Here is a 17,922-nt window from a genome sequence, read left to right as displayed (position 1 = left end):
GCGGCTACACCCCGGCAGAAAACAAAATAAAGAAAATGGCTAGCGCTCATGTGTACTCTAGACGACCACACAGCGACCCCTGCGCACCTTCATCAAGCCAAGAACACCCAATCAGTGAGATTGGCTAAGATTGGCAAAAAAAAACATTCACCGTAATCCAGGCTACACTTGCTCGGAACAACAAAGACTGCAGCGTCTGCCGTAATTGTGACAGTACTTGCTCTGAACAAGAAGGGCACATCATAGCGCACACCCCTCCAAGGTGATCTACACTGATTATCCTTTCAAAAAAAATGAAAGAAGCGCACACTTACATAGCCACAATGCTGGAGTAAAGGTCGTTTCGGCAGCGAAGAAGCAAACCGGATGCAATCGCGGACTTAAACCTTCGTCATGGTTGTGAAGGTTGCGCACAGCTTCATTACCTTCAAGTCGAGCGCGTTGAGTGAGGTTTCTTCACTTTTTTCTGGGGGACAGATATCCCGAAATGCTGACAGAGAGGATACATGGCAAAGACGATGCAGAGAGTGCAGGATGAGTTCACGGTTTTCCTTGCACTTTCCACAAAGCAGGTGCAGAAGCAGAAAACAAAAGTGCCGGACCATTTGTTCAGAGGCGTCACCTGCACTGAACATACCGAGAACCAACGTTTTTGGATTCGCGTTTATGTAGTAATTAAGCCCAACATTCCAATCGTAGAATTTGAAGGCTTTGCCCACCCAGTTTATCTTCAATAATATCGAATATCGTCATTGTGCTGGTTGAGAAGGGTATAGTAGTCGGGAAAAACTTGTCGGTTGAAGTTATTTTAAGAGGTGTACGTGCTTGTCCCGCTGTGGAGCTACAGCGATAAAAATGAGAATATTCACCCTCAGATGACAAGTTAGAAGAATGTAGGAACATTTTTTCGCCACATTTTTTCCTTAAAGATTAGCCCTTGGAGCAAATGCTACCTCTGTCCAGGCAGTTGATCCGCGACAACAGCTATGAAAGGACAGTGTGTGTGGCAGAACAACAAATGCACGGTGCTGTCAGATCGAAACTTTTACCCTACCCGGCGCGGTGGCCAAGCAGTCGTGCTGCTGGGTACAAAGACGCGGGTTCGATTCTGGCTGCGGCAGCCGGTTTTCTGATACAGGCGGAAAGCGAAAACGCCTGTGTGTTAGATATTTGGGCGCACGTTTGAAGATCCCCTACGTGGTCAAAATTAATCCTGAGCCCTCCCCTACGGCGCACCTCATTGCCTGTGTAGCTTCGGCGCGCTAAACATCTTAATAAATCAATCAATCAATCTGACTAGTCAAAACTGGGAAGTGTTGTTTATCTGTCTACTGCAAAGTGAAACAAGCGGGAAAAATCTACGCAGAAAAAGTGAGAAAAATAGCATAAACTATGGCTCAACGAAAAACTATCTCGCTAATCGCTTAAAATAATAGGCATATCCGGGCTACGAGAAGATAAATGAAGGTTTCTGAGACCCTAATCGACTGTCCATCAGATTTACAAACGAACAAAAATAATACCACGACAAGCATTCTCATCCGAGAAAAACATTTAATGTTATAAGAAACCACATTTATACCTGAAAAACGTTTATAAAATATTTATACCTGAAATTCAAAAACGTTTGAAAAACATTGGTTTAATAATTGTTTTGTCTTTGCTTTTAATAAAGCCAGCTACTGTTGCGGCGCATCGTTTCCAATCCGTTCGCTTTATCACTTTTCTCGCGGTTGTAGAGATTCCCCCGTTCAAATATACCTAAGGCTTCCGGAGCATAAATAAAAAGGACAAGGCATATTTTCTTGATTCCAAGCAGCTGGTTGACTACTGCAGGCTTTTCTGCATTTGAAGTCACGTAAGACGTTGTTAGGGTATGCTTTAAATATTGCGCGATAAGGTATCTGGTTCTTAGGAAAAATAAACGGCCGTTGGAACGGGAAGCAGCTGAAGGCAAGCGTAATGTGCAGCGTTTGCTAGCCTTTTTCCACTCTGAAGTACAGCTTGTTTCTCGTTATAATGTCGACAAAAATGTGAAGCTCCCGTCACTACAGCGTAACATTAGAGCGGATTTGTATTTTGCATTTTAAAGAAGTATATTAACAGTATGTGGGGGTCGTTCACAGGCGTCTTTCCGAGCAAGTGGTAGCAGACGACGCGCCAGGAAAGACCTCAACGCTACCAAAGCGCCATGGCCTGGTCGGCGGCGGTACCAGCCTGCCTCTCGGTGCTCGAAGGCTGCGCTCTTTGCCAACTGACCCTAGAAATCTTTTTACGGAGGAGTGGGGTGTTAGTTTTGTTCGACCCTTCATCTCAATGAAGCTTTCATCTCGTTACACATTCAGGCTCGATTGGACTTTCAGACTCGGTGGATCTTTCGCCTGGTTAGACATTCAGGCTCGATTGGACCTTCATACTTGGTGGATCTTCATTTTTCGCACAATCCCATCTGCTGGGCGTGCGATCCGTGTGCCTGCCAACCGATTTGACCTTTTTACTCATGCCATTCTAAGCTCCTGAAAAGGTCTATCATAACAGTGTGTTTTATAAATGCCCTAAACAAGTCTAGGTGTCACTTGATACAAGAAAGCTTTCGTAGAAAGGTTGATCTGCTTCTGATAGCGGGGTACCCCAAGCAGCTGTTAGCAAGGGTAGCAAATCAATAATGCAGAGATTAAAAAGAAAGCAACGGGACAGCCAAGCAGCCGTAGGAGGCAACAAAGGTGGTAAACTAAACTGTTATTCCGTACATGCACCGCATACCGCACAATTTGAAAAAAGATAGAAAAACCACCTAGAGTAAAAGTTGTATTTTCTGCGCCCAACAGGCTTTCCTCGAGAGTAAACAAACACAAAACAACAATCCAGTCTTGGGCTGTAAAGCACGATAATCGTTTTGTAGAATGTGTTAAAGGCGTAGTCTATTCAGTTCTGCTGTCCTGAGGGAAAACATACGTAAGCCAAAGGGGACGATGCCTTAAAGAAAGATTAAAATAACATAAGTTTAGCGTACATAATAAGGTGATTAGCGGCCACATAGGTGTTCACTGTCGGGATTGCCACGGCTGCACCCCAATCTTTCTAAAAGCACAGGTCATTGCGAAACGCAAAAATAAGTTAACTAGAGAAAATATTGCAGCCGCAGAAATAGAGCGCCGAAAAGAAAAATGAGTGAGAGTACCCTCGTTGTCCCTCTCGCCAAAAGAGATTAATGTTCTATCACACAGATAGATCCGCACGCGTTTGTGGCCAATGGCATCAGTGCGGCGTGATGGCTGGTTTTGTTATCTCCAGCTTTTGTGCTATTTCCGCTTTTCTTGTATTTTTTTTACTGTCAGCGTATATATGTGACTCGCCGAAAAATAACGTCAGTTGTAAGACAGCGCTCATAATTTCAACTTTCTTGTTGTTGTGTTTGGTCTGTGTAGCGCTGTTCCCCTGTTTGTAATCATGTACCAACTGGCCCAAGCCTTAACCTTTGCATACACTTTGAACACGTTCCACAATGTCTGACGTGAAATAGGTGCAGTGCGAACAATTAGCTCTGAGCATAACAGCTCCGTGTGTATGCGATGATCAGTAACTTCGGCATTAAAAGGCTTTGCCCACAATGTCAAGAAACTTTAGTGTAGGTTTCTCTAGCTTTTTATTCTCTAACGCGCGGTAACACCCCTAGATTGGCTCTTTTTGCAGGGGAGCTTACATCGGAGGCACGGAGATAGTGCACGAAGACAAGTTCTTCAAAAGAACATGCTTTTATAAGAACAGTGCAATTACGCGGTGGCATACATTTAATGGTGCTCCAAGAGCCGCTCATGCCCTAAATTCCACACTGTCTCCTGCACCAATTCGGCGTTTTTGAAAGAAAATAAACCGGCAACACTGAAGTACTCGTGTCACCCTTGGCAAAGATACGGCTATTGCGCTTCATAGCAGAACACGTCGTACTATATTTTTGCTGCAAATAACGTATTTCATATTGACATGACGGGTTGGTTGTAGCAGCTACGTTGCACCCTCTGAGCGATGTAAGAGTCTCTAAGATGCAGCTAAATATTCTGCATGGTAAATATATTGAGCGAATGCGTTTGACGCCTTGTCGAGGAAAATCTTTAGCAAGGTCAATATTCCCTAACGAATTATGAGCACCCGCGCCTTGGTACGGTTGATAACAGTAGTTCAAATGATGCGAAACAGGGCAAAGTTACGCAAACTGTGATATTTAGTTTTCTAAGATTAGCCTTGGCTCTTTACTCTCAGCCTGAAAAAACGAAGTAACTTCACCTCCGGTTGAAGCACTTCCGAACCTTCGCGTTCTGAAACACGCATTGACTGCCTGTGTTCAAACTAAGATAAAGAGGATTTATCCGAGCAGGTATCACTTGCGTGAACAAACAGTTTCTTTAAAATGTGGCATAAAAGCAAAGGCTTGACATCCCATTTACGTATTGCCTTGCTCAACTATCGGCGTTGTTTTGCAGGAATTGCATATTTAAAATCTAACTGAGGGTTACTGTATTATGATAGGGCAGGAATAAAAAATATGCTTGAGTTTTTTCGCGGGAAAAGCAGTATTTACGAGGGTACAAGTACTCACATTGTTCGTCACCTTCTGTCCAAACATCCATTTGTGATGGATCTGTCGAGGAAAATATCCCTCGCAGTAATGTGTGTCGGCTGCGGGAAAGGGTATCCTTTATTACACAGGTGTTATAATTCTTGTAAAGCTGCTGGTGCCGTGGCATGCATCGTGGTTTTATTGCGCAGACTAATAATTGAGAGTAATATTAATACGTAATTATTACGGTAGCCAGAATCGCAATTGCGCTGTGCAGTTTGATCTGTTTTTTTATGATGCGCTAGAAGTTCGATGCATTACGTTTGGTTACGAGGTCCTCTGAATCGATTTAATTGGTTTAACGCTTCGAAGCTTCCACAAGCTAAGAGGCTCACCGTAATAGAGGGCTCCGGATTAATTTTCACCACTTGAATGTCTTTACGGGCGCAAACGTCTCGACACGCAGGCGTTTTCCCTGTACCCATCCATCTGTAAAGAGCGACCGCGGCCGGAATCGAACCCGCGACCTTGGATTCAGCAGCACAATGCCATACCCACATCGTTACCCTGGTGGGTCACAACTCTGCGTTCATCAGTAGCAATCATCATTGTGTAGAACTTTATTTACGCCCAGTTCTTTATATGCCCGATAAGGTGCACAACTCTGCACTGTGAGCAGCATATGGCATCTAAATTCTAGGTCCGCCATATAGTGCTTGATTGAGAGGGCACTAAGGCTAGTCACAAAGCATAAAAACTCTGCAAAAATTCAAGAACTTTTCTACTAATGTTTAGAATCCTGAGGCCGCCCTTCATCACTCAGAGTTTTCATGGCCGGATTTGGTGATGAGTTGCCAAATACAGCGGAATATTTTAATCTTGATGGTATTATGTTGGTTCACCATATTAACGGTGTGGTTCCCAAACTTGGCCAAATATAGAATTTTGGTTATTCGCATGGCGTTACCGGTTGGTCGGTTTTCTGCAGTTTTTTGTGTTTCCATAGATTTTTTTCAGCTAGGCCTATTTATTTTCTCATTCCCTTGCGGTGGAGGAGTAAAAGATTCATATTTTTCATTGCATATCTTCCTTTCTATGAGGTTCGTTTTATAACTTGAATTTTTACATTTTTGTAATTTTTGGTTTTCAAATTATGGACGACCAATTCCCTCCGTTCACGCTATCATACTTATTACGTTTGTTGCTTCCACCAGTTATACAGTTTTGTGCAAACGCAGGGCCTTACACGTTTGGTTTGATTTCAAGATTTTATTTTGTTGCCATGCCTTTTCTCGGGTCTATCTCACTACGCGGGACCGTCGCTTTACAGCAGAATGTAACATGGCTGAGCGTCACAACACGGCGGAGAGTCTCACTACGGCAAAAAGTGTGTTACGGCTGAACGTCACAACACGGCGGAGAGTCTCACTACGGCGAAAAGTGAGTTACGGTAGAACGTCACAACACGGCGGAGAGTCTCACTACGGCGAAACATGCGTTACGGCCGAGCGTCGCAACACGGCGGAGAGTGTCACTACGGCGAAAAGTGCCCTACGGCTGAACTTCGCCACATAGAGGAAGGGGGACAGTTAGGCCGTTCAAATTATCTGCAGCGACACCTCGACCTCATAAAACAACTTTTGGTTGGCGCTCTTTGCCCTTAGTCGGTCTTGCGCCACCAAAAACCCAATCATCATCATCATAGTTGCGCCCGGCTCTGGACAGGGTGCTGCTGGCATAAGCAGCGACGTACTATGCCCCTTCGTGTAACAGGACGTGGACAGCTCCAACGCCAACGCCACTCGCATCAGAGTGGAGCTCGGTGGGTGCCGTTGGATCGAAGTGGCATAAAATTGGGCCAGAAGTAAAAAAAATTTAAGCTGCTGAAAGGACGACTCACAGTCCAACGTCCAAGGAAAAGGGCTATCTTTACGCAGGAAGGATGTCCGGAAATGGGAAATTCCCGTGAAGCCTTGAATGATTCACGAGGGTGCTGCTTTGGGCCTGTTGGTATGACATGACGGAATCTTGAAGCGCTAGGACACAAGGGACAAGCGAGTGGGAAAACACAATGCGCTACTTCCAACCAATGCGCTACTTCCAAGGTTGGAAGTAGCGCATTGTGTTGTCCCACTCGCTTGTCCCTTGTGTCCTAGCGCTTCAAGATTCCGCCTTGAATGAACCGTCGGAAATAAGAGCAAACACCGATGAAGCTCCTCAGTTCTTTCAGAAATCATGGTGCTCGGAAATCGCGCACAGCGGAGATCTTCTTGGGATCCGGCCTGATGCCTTCCTTATCGACGCCGAATCGTAGCATGAGTGTTTGGTACTCCCCAAAATAACACTTTTTTAAACTCAGCACCAATCCCGCTTCCTCGAGGCGGTCCAGAGCAATGGCAAGCCTGATATTGTGCTCTTCAAATGAGCTCCCGGAAATAATGACATCGTCGAGATAGCATATGCAGATGTCCCATTTTAATCCCCGCAGAATGGTGTCCATACAGCGCTCGAATGTAGCGGGTGCATTACACAATCCAAAAGGCATCACATTGAACTCAAAGAGACCATCAGGTGTCACGAACACCGCCTTCTTTTTTTCAGACAGGTACACCAGGATTTGGAAGTATCCAGACCGGAGGTAGACCGAAGAAAAGTACGACGCGGTATGTAAGCAGTCGACAGCGTCATCATTGAGAGGAAGCTGATATACATACTTTTTTGTGACACCACTGAGTCGACGATAATTCACACAAAAGCGCCAAGAGTTATCCTTCTTCTTTACAACAATCACGGGCTTGAAGACTCCCGGATGACCCCTTTTCTGAGCATCTCCCGCGTCTGTTCAGTTATTACCTTGAGCTCAGAAGAGCACAGGGTGTAGCTTTTGACGAATGGGTACCGTATTCTCAGTGATAATTCGATGTTGCATGCTTGACGGTGGCAGTGAAGTTTCGTTGTCATCCCGAGCAAAATCAAATACCACAGCATGTCGGGTAAGCCCCTCAAGTAACAGCTGCTCACCTGCTGCTCATGATAAGGAATCGAGGCATTTATCATGCTCTTGAGCTGGGTGGTGTGTGTGTTGTTGGTAGTCGCGTCGGGCGTCGTACTCACCACGCGAATGGTGACGGCAACGTCTACGTCAGAATGGGCGTGTTTAAGTCAACGCGGCAAAAGTACGAGTGCAATACGGGTGCGTTTACTGTACGCACCCGTGCAAAAGTACGCCCCCGTGCAAAAGTACGGGTGCATACGGGTGCGTTTACCGTACAAACGTGGCTGCACCCATGAACGACCGGCAGTGGGCACCGGCCAGAATCAACAGACCCTTGGCCTGGTGCGAACACGCTTTTTACGATACAGGCATGTGCGAGGCAAGCTCCAGATATGGGGGTAAAGCGCATGCATATGAGCGTCTGCGGGGACGCGGAGGGCGTTCATACACTGCGTAGACCTCAGATAGTGAATGCTACGATTCCAAGCCGTCCTGGGAGGCTTATCTTTATGCATTTTTACAGCTGACAACATGGCAGAAGCGCGGTACGATGATTACTGAGTTATTGAGAATGCCCATCCAACAACGCCACCGGTTGTGTTTTACAGAACCGAAACCGAAACCGAAACTTGTTTGAACCTTGGGCATCGTCCAATCACGGCGCCCCCTCCTCCCAACGTCACACCTTAGTTTGTGCGGCCGCCGCAAACCGCGCATGGTAGTTTTTCTTCTTTCGCGCTTTGTAAAATAATTACCGATTTCTCAACCGGATAAACGATGAAAAGTGTGCTAATTTGAGCCAGTCTACACAGTGCAAGCAAAAACGGGAGCTTGACAAATTCACTTCAGTGTCCCTTTAAGCTCCCTTTGGCACCAAGACTGCCAGAACAGAGGCCCTCGCTAAGCATGTAGCGAATCACAAAACGGGAAATGAGGGGCTCCGTGAAATAAGATAGAAAATAAGGGTTGGCAGTCAAGAAACCCTCGGAAAGCAAAGGGGAGGTTGCGGTGGGTCATAGAAAGAGATGAAGAATTTTTTTAGTCGAACAGAAAGTGGTGAAAAATTCCCGCCGGGTGGGATCCGAACCCACGACCTCCAGAATTCTGGAGGTCGTGGACGTACTGGAGGACGGCCACAGTACGCTGTGGCCGTCGTCAATTCCCTGCGGGGCACTCGGAAGGTGGGTTGTCTGACTGGAGGAATGCCGCGGGCACAATCCCCGTTGCCAAGGCAGGCGGTCCCCCCAAGTTCCCAGGATTCTGCGTATAGCGGATAACAAAGGAGTAACTAGTACTGTTGTCCGACCCTTCCGCAGCGGCAGCTTTCCGCGGGATCCTATTGTCGCGCGCCAGCGTCGGAACGGCTGCTTTTTGGTAGCCTCCGCTTTTCATCCCCTCCCTTGGAGGCACGTGTACTCGTTTCCGCGTGCTTGCTCGCCCCCGCGCGCAAGCTTTCGACCCCAGAGTGGTAGCGCCTAATTGAATATTCGGCAAACAGCTGAGTGACAGCTGTATGCGTGAATTTGGGTCCTCCCTTACGCGTATACGAAAGCTAAAGTGGCGTTTCCGAGAGAGAGTAATAGCGAGGGGTTATAAGACCGAAGTCGGCCGTTAAACAGCGTTCTTGACTGAGGTCTCACCTAGGCAGTCCCCGGTGAAAGCAGGAGCCTCGACCATTGTAGCTAGGTTGCGATTTGTGAGCCTCCAATGCCAGAGGCAGACTTGAGGATCGCGTCGGAAGTTTAGGTGCAGCTGTATGCCGGGCCAGTAGCCGTATCCTGCTGCGGTAACAGAGTACCGGCTGTCGTTTCTCGAGCGGTTTGTGTACGCTCCGAGCATAAGTTACACGAAGTCTGAGAAGCTCCTAGTGACTTCTTCGCACCTAAAGCTAGCGTCTAACTGCACTTTCAAGTTTTTCCCTTTTTATTACTCATGTACCCAGTTACTCTAATGTATATACGTGTACATAAATTATTCGTTTCCCGCCTCAAATCCAAACTCCCCGAGTTTATCAATTCGGCCACCATCTACGAGAACTTCAACACCATCGCCCTGCGAGCCTCCTGCCAAATCAACCGGAGCCCGGGCGATTGGGTTCCTGATCGGCACCGGACTTGTCGGACATCGGGGAATTGAACTTCACAAATCTTTACTATGCCTTTAAAGCGAAAGGTGAGAGGTGAATTTCACGGGCGAGGTTCCCGTGCGAGGTTCCCGATGTTCACGGGCAAGGTTCCCAAATAACTTTGAAGTTTCTTGACCTCGAGGTACGTTTTTCACAGCATCATACATTCTGGATGGGCGCGCCCAGTTCTAACAAGCCGCTCTTAAACTTCGCATCTTTTCATTCGAAGCTAGTTAAGAATGGGATAGCCTCCGGGTACCTCAAATACGCTGTGATCAAGCCTTGTTATCATTTGTCGCTACAATACTTCAATTCGCAAATATTTAGGCTGGAAAACAGTGGCTTCCCTCTCTCTGTGCTCCAGGCAATCTGTCAATTTCTTGTAAAACTATTGAAAGGGTTCGCTCATTGGATACGAGATGCCGGCCAGAATAACATAGTGGCGGTCATACCGTATGTACATGCGCTGTCGCATCGCCTTAAGAAGATGGCTGACAGATATTGGGTTAAGTTGGTTTTGTCTGCCAGCAGTAAGTTAGGTAGATAATGCAGTATGTCGAGCAACAATATTGATTCCTGAGACAGTGTTTCCTCACGTGGTTGTTTGAATAAACAAGGACTCCTGTTTGTTCGGGGCACGACGAACGCTGTGTATTGCATTTCTATGTGTTGTGGCCGGGTGTATGTCGGTCTGACCGGCCGCAGTCTCAATCAAGGCTTAAGTTAGCATCATTCCTCCTTGAAAGGAAGACCCTCCACCAATATGGTTCTGCACTGTGCAGACTGCGGCTGTAAACCATGCTTCACAGACACACAAGTGCTTTTTAAACACAGAGGCCGGGCTACCAGAGAACTTGCCTAAGGCTTCCATATCCGGATTACGCGTCCGGATTGCATAAGTCACCCGTCACTGAGCATTTTAGATAAAGAAGTGTTACTCCTAAGCAGAGGGGTTAGAAGAAAAAAGGAAAAGAGCAGGCAGGAATGGGGGGGGGGGGGGTTGGTCTCATGTACGGCCGTACGCATATTCGACGGTCGCCCGTGCCTGATTATTGGGTCTTGGCAGGGTATATATGTGCTGTCACTTTAGTAAATCTTTCCGTTGATAGTAAGCGATAGTGTTGTTTCTCGTCCCTGTTTCAGTTTGCGCTTAAATTTCACTCAAAGGAAGAAATTGCGTGATGTCTACCTGTTTTGTGTTCGCATCTGAAGCCAGAAAGGCGTTCTCAAGCTTCTCAACGTATCGCATCAATCGTAGGTCGCAGTTTCTACTTTCTACCTTTTCCGAAGTAGGGAAGGGTGTTTCTTGTCTCCGCTTGCACTTCAATACGCTGCTCGCGGTCGGCAGGGTCAGCGGCGTCGTTCACAGCTATCTGTAGTATGTGGGCGTCGGACAGCATTCCGGTAACGGGGACATCGGCCTCGTACAGCGCGTACACAGCGTAAATTTGCCGTTCACGTCCGTGTTCGCCTTGTAGTGAGAGCTAAGCCTTCGAACGAATATTTTTATATTCCGCCTGCTCCGAATTTTTCTTTGAGCGCTCTCTATTTACATTTGGAGATATCTGTGGTCCCACGAAGATACTTTTCGAGATAAACAGGGGCAAGTACATAGCATCTATGAAAGGTAAATGCACCACGAGAAAAATTTTCGACCTAACCAATATCTCGGGCATATCCGAGTTCCAGATAACGAGGGAGAACTATATATATATATATATATATATACTAACCAAGGCATGCCACGAGTTGGGACATTTTGGCTAAAGACAGGATAAAAAACACACTTGCACGCTCACTTGGCCCCGTTTAGAACCCTGTGTAGGATTATTAAAATGGCAAGGTATTTGCAGTAGCAAGGTCACACATAAAGATCTTCTCATCGTCGTTCGTGCGAAAGAAGAGGTGCTGATGATGGTCCTCGGTATTCAATGGCGTGGAATGCATGCAGGCAACCAAGTGTGCGCCGCCATATCTGTGGCCAAGCGTCTGTTGCTAGGCGACGTTGTGCGCACGGCCCGAAGATCAGGCACCCCTCTTCTCCTCCATGCAACCGTGTGAGTGCGCCGTCACTCGTTACGTCCGGCTCCGCAGGATGGCGGAACTTGTGCGTGCTAAGCACGACTGTGAAACACATGACTGTGTTTCACATTACGAACTCTTCGCCAAACACAAAGTATTGCGACGATTCATTGTGAGTGCGATTATTAACATCTCTGTTGGCGCCACAGTTTAGAATTGGATTGGAACGGAGCAGATGACACACGCCGGTGGCTTTTTTTTCTTCGGCGTGCGGCCGCAGTGGCCCATGCCGTGCCGTGTCCATGGCGCATCGGCCATGTCTGTGGCCGCTTCCAGTGTTGCCAAGCGAAGAAATTGACCGCTCAACTTTTCAACGAATACCGTCTATAACCAGTGACCTCCTCCAAAATATTCTTTTTGAATGCTTCTGCAATGTACTAATGTTTTCCCAAGAACCTAAAACCTAGCATTTTTCCTGAATGCGGAATGAATTTTCTGAGCCTTCGATGGGTTTGCGCCCTGCAGCTACAAAATAGTTTTAACTATTTGCTATTTTGATTACTACAGAGAAGGATTTGGTGTATTAAAATATGCTTCATTACCAGTGACATTTATTTATTTATTTATTTATTTATTTAAAATACCTTAAAGGCCCTGCAGGGCATTGGGTAAGGGGGGCAAAAGGGCAGATCATCAAAAAGTAACCAGAGAAGTTATACAAAAAAAAAAATTGCCCCCACCTTCCCGAAGGGAATCGTGAGGAAGTGCGAATGCATTTCTTGCGCCGAGAGTACACGGCGTAGTAATTCTGACATCGCCTTGAGAGGCGCCCAGCCAGCGAACGGTCTAAACTGGAGCAGAGCGAGCCAGGAGACTAGCGAGAGAGCGCGCGCGAGCCGACCCACGGAGGTCTGGCAGTTTATCGCTGCATATATAGGGGGGCACGCCGCGCCGAGCGCACCGAGCCAGGTGGCTGAGAGAGGAGGCGAGCGCAAGGGGAGAGGGACGCGCGCAGCGGCGCACGGCAGCGGCAGCCGAGCGAGGGGAGAGGAGGTGCGGGTGCGTGACGTCACGGCGCGGGGAGGGAAAGTGACACGCAGCGGCGCACGGCAGCTGCCGGGGAGAGGGGTGGAGTGTGTGACGTCACGGCGCGGGGAAGGGAGAGGGACGCGCGCGCGCACGCCGTCGCGCCGCGAGGAGTGGTGAGGGGCGTGTCGTCACGTGGTGAGTGACGTCACTGCGCCGTTGCTACCAACGCTCCTCTCCGCTCCACGCCGTTGCTAGGGAGAGGAGGACTGCGGACGCCGCCGCCGCCGGCGGTGGAAGGCTTGGGGTCGCTTATAAAGTGCATTCGCACTTAAAACTAGATATATAATACAGCAACAAGTCAGTGAAACAAGATAAAAAGAACATGATAACAGCGAGCAAGAGTGGCAACAAAATAAGTACAAGCAATAATAACATCTAGTGTGGTAGCCGCAGCCGCAAAAAAAAAAGGAAAGAAAGAAAAAGGAAAACATCTTGGTGCTAACAGAAAGGAATGCCAGCGTTCTTGTTTGGTGGTTTTACATGGAAAAATGCTTGTGCAGGTGATTGCGGAATGTTTCTGGGTTATTATCAGGCAGATCGTTCCATAACCGGATAGCACGTGGGAGGGCAGATGAATTGAAAGAGTTTGTGGTGCCGTAGATTCTGGTGAAGCTGCGTTGATTAAATAATCTTCGTGATGTGGAAAGAGGGCTTACAGTGGGTAATGGGGAGGGTCTGGCACGATTAATGTATTTGTGAAACATGCATAGAAGTGCGATTTGCCGTCGGATATGCAATGGTTCTAGTGAAAGCTTATATTTTATTTTTGTTATGCTTGAACTAAAGTCATATGATTTGGATATAAATAGATAAAACTTGTAATTAAAGTGAAGGTTGTTTCAGCAAGCAAAACAAGTATCAAATATCAAAAAAGAAGTCTTACAGTACTTGTTTTCCATGATAATAAAACCTCCTAAACGTAGTATCAACGCTGCTCAAGCAAGTCACGTTTTCAATTTTACATGTGCTGCTGTTAGTGGTCAAGTACGTCACTTTGAGGCTTTCATTGGTATCCATGAACTGAAATCGCAATGACACAGGTAAGTATTTATTGGCGCTCACGAAAAAAAATAATTCAAGTACTCCCAAGAAAACCCGAATGATGCTATAGTTATTGTGCTTAACTTATAGCTCTTTACTTTGGGACACTCGAGCTCTGCATACCGCTATATAGACATTCCAGAACACCATTCAGCAGAACATAGTCGTGAAACCGCAGTTCAGGCAATAATTTTTAGCCCGAAGAAGCGAATAACTGATGAGAAACGAATTATCAGGAGCAGATCAAAATTTTAAAGAAGGCAAAATCGCAATACAGGGAATTTTAGCTCCTTCACTCCTTCAAAAATTCTCCTTATAAACAATCTATAACACCTCAGTATTCAATGAAGGCTACATTTCTAGACATCCAACTTGTCCCACACACCTGTTTATTTATTTATTTATTTTATTTATGTATATATATACTGCAGACCTTTCATAGATCCAAGCAGGAGAGGCGCTTTGCACCAACCCGCAAAAAACAAGAAGAACATAAACCACAAAACACAATAAACATGAAAACATCAAGTAAGGGAGTTCACACTGCGGGATTGGATATCAGCGTTCCTATCATTTTTCGTTTGGGGAAAAAAAGAGGTTTGTGTGGAACAGGTCTGTGCGAGCGAAATATGGCGTAAACATTTCCGGGTGATCGGGGCGTGTAGACCTTGTTGACAAAGGAATTAAGTAATTACAGTGGTCTAGGCCAAGCTTTCTATTGACGAGAAGAGAAAGAAAATCTAAACGGAGTTTCTTCCGACGTGCCTGAAGCAATTGAATGTTATAATCACGCAGTAATTCTGAGGGTGAATCATACGGTGAGATTTTATAATATACGAACCTGGCGGCTTTCCTTTGGAATTTTTCCAACTTACTGATGTTAGAAGATATGAACGGGTCCCAAATTATACACGCATACCCGAGTTTGGTCTAATCAAGGAATAATAGCTCACCAGCTTAACATTGGAGCGTGCGGCTTTAAGTTTGTTTTAAAAAAAAACACATCTTATGAAACGCAGATGAACATACATTGTCAATGTCATCGTTCCATGATAAAGTATTTGTTAATGTCAAACCCAGATATTTTACAGAAGTGACCTCGTTTAGTGATGATGATCCCCAACATGTAGTTAAAGCTTAAAGGCGCTTTCTTCCGTGTAATGCGCATTAAGACACTTTTATGTGCGTTTGAAACCATTCCCCAGCGGGACCACCAATCAGTTATTCTACCGAGACTTTTACAAAGGCTTTCTTGGTCCCTTGGAGAGCTGATGTTACAAAATAGGACACACTCGTCTGCAAATAACCGCATTTCCATACCAGCGCAAGCTTCATACACGATATTATTAACAAAAAGTAAGAAAAGCAATGGTCCCAAGACACTTCCTTGGTGAACGCCACAGCGAACTGAAAGAAAGTCAGATTTTTTATCGCCGCGTGAGCCAAATTGCTTATCATTAGCTAGGTATGGGCGAAAATGGGCTTTTCGTAAATGGTGATAGGCGACCTTGTCGAAGGCTTTACGAAAAGCCAAAAATATTGCATCAATTTAGCCATTACAATCCAGCACCCAAGTGAAGGAGTGTATAACAGAGACTAATTGTGTGTATGTGGAATGTCCTTTACTAAATATGTGCTGTTATTCTCACCTTGCATACACCAGGTGACACCAGGTTGCTCCAGTTGAGAAGACAATTCTTATTACCGCATTCATTGTATTTTTACTTCCTTATCACCTCGAGTGTAGGTACGTGCACTGCCGATTCAAGATCAATCCCTCTAAATTAAATGCAAATCAGGCACCTGCATGGCCATCTGATGTCTGTGGGTAGTCTTTTGTCCGTTTCAGCAGATTGTGAAAAATCATTAAGGCTGTTGAGATAATGGTGTCACACCTTCGATGCCTTCATAAACTTGGACATGGCGGATTTTAAACGGCTCTTAGATTGCTTCCCAGCCTATTCATGGCACAGTGCTGAAGGCGCATTCAAGTATCATCACTTCAGCTGGCGAACCAAGAATTTACAGAATGACGCAGGGTTTCCTAAGCCACTGCTGCAGCCACCCTCATTCTGATGTGACACAACCATGGCCGCCACACACTCACAGGTCTTTTTTGGAGGGTTTTCTTACAATTCCTGCGCTTTCAATGTGTTTACAATGTCTAGGTTTTGCAATGTCTACGCTTGTGTCGCTCGGTGGTGTAGCCCCGAGCTAGCATATCAGGATGGCTAGGTTCCGCTGTCTCACCCTTCGAAAGGCAGTCCTCTCCATTTTCTTTTTGGCGACGCACGTCCGGGCAACGGCGTGGCGTCCACCGCTCTATCCCGGCCTTGGCCGACGCTGCTGCGGTCGGGACTCCGCCCCCGCGAATTGCAACTAACGGCTGACAGAAACTCTCGTTTCACTCTTGGAAGAGCGACGTGTGGGAATTCAAGTGATGTTGCATGGGCAATTGTTGTGGGTGTCGTTTAAAGCTTTCCTTTCCAAATTCTTGCTCCGTGCTTTCCAACCACCTTCGCAGCATAGATTCAATCCCACTTTTAGTGCTTGCTTTTATCTCGCACGTGCCGGAGCCTTACGGCGCTGTTTGGAACGCGTAGATTATGGCGGCCATTTGTAACTGCAGAAAATAACGGACCCAAACAGAGCCCTTGAGGGTAACGGTGTATCTTAGAAGAATCGAAAAACAAGCGATTTATGTAGACATAACCCTTCTAAACACTTGAACTGCTGGCACTGGCCATCAGCTCCGCATTATTTCAGCGCAAGGAAAACTGCAGGTACATTTGAGGCAAAAGCTGTGTAAATAACTAGAAGCCCTCTCATTTATTTAGTTAGGAGCTCTGAAGATTGGGTCCCTCACTTATTATTTAAAATCTCCCGGCAACTAGACATCTTTCGCTAGGGTTCGCTTTTTACCTGTATGGTGTTTGTTTTCACGCCGGCCGAGCTGACTTGGGCGAGAAGGGCGCAAGGAGAAACCGCGGAGGCGTCTTTGTTATTCGCCGCGTTTTTGCGTCCACTCGACGAGCGGGCCCTGAGAGGACGCATACAAACGCGTCGGTCACCCCATAGCAGTTGAAAGCGATGTCAGCTTTTGAAGGGGGGTTTACTTTGTGTTCGTTCAGGAAACTGGCGGAGGGGGACCGTTGGCATTTCAACGACTCGATTACCGCTACGAGAATTCCCAGACCGGACAGGAGACCGAGAGGGACACGAGGGAGAGATTGAGAGCTGGGATTGAACAGAGATGAGATAGAGAGGAGTAGTGGAGACTGGTGAGGCCTGCTCGGCGCGGGCCTTGCCCGACCTCTTGTATGCGATCTTGAGCCTTGAAAGTTGTAATACGTAGTGTAAATAAACTGTGCATATTGTACATTTTGAGTTGGCTTGGAGAAAACCGTTGCCGGCTATGTGCCGTCGACGAACGAGCCAGCGAGTCATCGTTTCAGCGATCCTCACATCGGATCACCTTTTCAATCATCGAGCATCGGTGGCCTTTGAAAGTTAACTGGAGCCTTCGTTGGGTTGTTTTTTACGATATAACGCGGAAAAAGTTGCTGCGGAACACACGTGTTCAAAAGTGCGCAGTATATAGGCTCCGGCGCATGTAAGAACTCCCGCTCGTGCTGTTGCAGGCAGAGCACGCGCTAGCAATTACACGGTAAATTTGAATAGCGTCGGACAAGCCTTTGTTCAATTCATCAACACAGGAGTGAGGCAGGGAGCGGAAGAGAGTGAGCAGTGGTACCAATGGGCGGATGACGGCTTCAGAGCCTCTCTGGCAAATTACTGCTCTGCATTTCAAATAGAGTGAAACTGCTTTACTTTTTTGCCTGCTATCATTAAAACCAACCTAACAGGCGTTCCTAAAAAATAAATAAGCGGGCTGCGGGTTAGGTTATATTACGGAGATTTTCCCCCCAATGTACATGCAGTTGTCTTCACGCTGACCAACTGGGAAATTTATGACAAGCGCCACTGGTTCAAAAGTTTTGAATGGCTATGAAGTTGCACGCTGCGTGTTTTTTGAAGCCTCTGTTTGGGTCCGTCATGCCCCTACGCCGTGGACCTCTGTTAGGTCCGCTA

The 17,922-nt window shown here is 46.6% G+C and overlaps 1 long non-coding RNA gene across 4 annotated transcripts in view; it reads right to left on the bottom strand.

Moving 5' to 3' along the window:
• The window catches only part of LOC144162613 (uncharacterized), an 86,565-nt gene that overhangs the window by 43,495 nt on the left and 25,148 nt on the right, over positions 1–17,922 (bottom strand). For all 4 annotated transcript variants that reach the window (XR_013320721.1, XR_013320723.1, XR_013320722.1 and 1 more), the window contains 2 exons: positions 13,673–13,809; positions 4,598–4,677 (listed from right to left, as the gene is read on the bottom strand). This is a non-coding gene — a long non-coding RNA (uncharacterized LOC144162613). The remainder of the gene's footprint in view (positions 1–4,597; positions 4,678–13,672; positions 13,810–17,922) is intronic.

The sequence above is a fragment of the Haemaphysalis longicornis genome, unplaced genomic scaffold (assembly GCF_048455015.1).
Source record: "Haemaphysalis longicornis isolate Haplotype H1 unplaced genomic scaffold, Haemaphysalis longicornis Haplotype H1 scaffold_12, whole genome shotgun sequence".
Lineage (NCBI taxonomy): Eukaryota > Metazoa > Arthropoda > Arachnida > Ixodida > Ixodidae > Haemaphysalis > Haemaphysalis longicornis.
Note: the sequence above shows the minus strand (reverse complement) of the source record. Positions and strands in the feature narration are given on the sequence as shown.